Raw genomic sequence first — 972 nt, 5'->3', positions numbered from 1 at the left:
CAGCCTGATGAAGACAACGACGTCGGATGCAATTAACTCTGCCAGCAGCATAAGCTATTTACATAATGAATGAGCAAATGCAATTTTAATATGTTTGGTTTGCACTAAAATGCAGCTGCTACAGAAGAATCCGTGAAGGAATATTTACATGCACTGCATGTGCGCACAATGACGATTGCCACTAGATTTTTATTGGAATTTAAGTCTGGATGCTTCTCAGACCAAGATGATAGCTGGTCCAGATCAGATCTTAAGGACATGTAGCATGTGTCACAAAACCACAACGTGGGAAGAACCCACAGAAAAGGTAATGCAGAACGAAGCATCTGTGCTCGTGCTTCTGAGCGTCGCTGATGAGACAGTTACAAGTTTACAACATCTGCCTACTAATGTTTGATCAGTGATAAAACATGCCAAGGTGATAACATCACTCTGCCCTGCATTCGTGAGCCGGGTCCCTATTAAAATTTCAGCGGGCTCAGAGCGGAGCCCTGCTGGACCCCGTGCTCCCAGAACTGTATACGGGATTGAGACGACTTCACGAGACGTCAGAAACAATATCCGGTGGCATTTGTTGTGCATAACCCTCCTCTGACGTCTGTGTTCGCTCTGCTGCGCTGCTGAGAATTAACTTCTGGATGAAGGAAAAAAATAAAAAATAAAAAATCTCATCCAAGAAGCAGCGCTTCATGTTGTCCTGCGCAACTGTTTTCGGAAAGGGCTAAATGAGCGAACGCTGGCACCCGGCCACTGCAAAAAAAGGCTGCTGTGTGGAGAATGGTTGCGTCCTTTGGTGAGCCGTTCCCAGGTCTGCTTTGTTGCGGATCTCACGAATGCCAAGCCCATTCTCCAGCCAAATGTCAACTGTCAGCGCACGGCTCATCACTTTAGCTAGGTGCATCAAGCAGAGATGCCTCTCGGGTGCCCATGCCAGCAACCATATTGCGCTGGGTGAAAGAGCATCTCTTATAC

This window comes from Sinocyclocheilus rhinocerous, unplaced genomic scaffold (genome assembly GCF_001515625.1).
Source record: "Sinocyclocheilus rhinocerous isolate Xijiao unplaced genomic scaffold, SAMN03320098_v1.1 scaffold2298, whole genome shotgun sequence".
Lineage (NCBI taxonomy): Eukaryota > Metazoa > Chordata > Actinopteri > Cypriniformes > Cyprinidae > Sinocyclocheilus > Sinocyclocheilus rhinocerous.
This window is presented reverse-complemented; position numbering follows the sequence as displayed.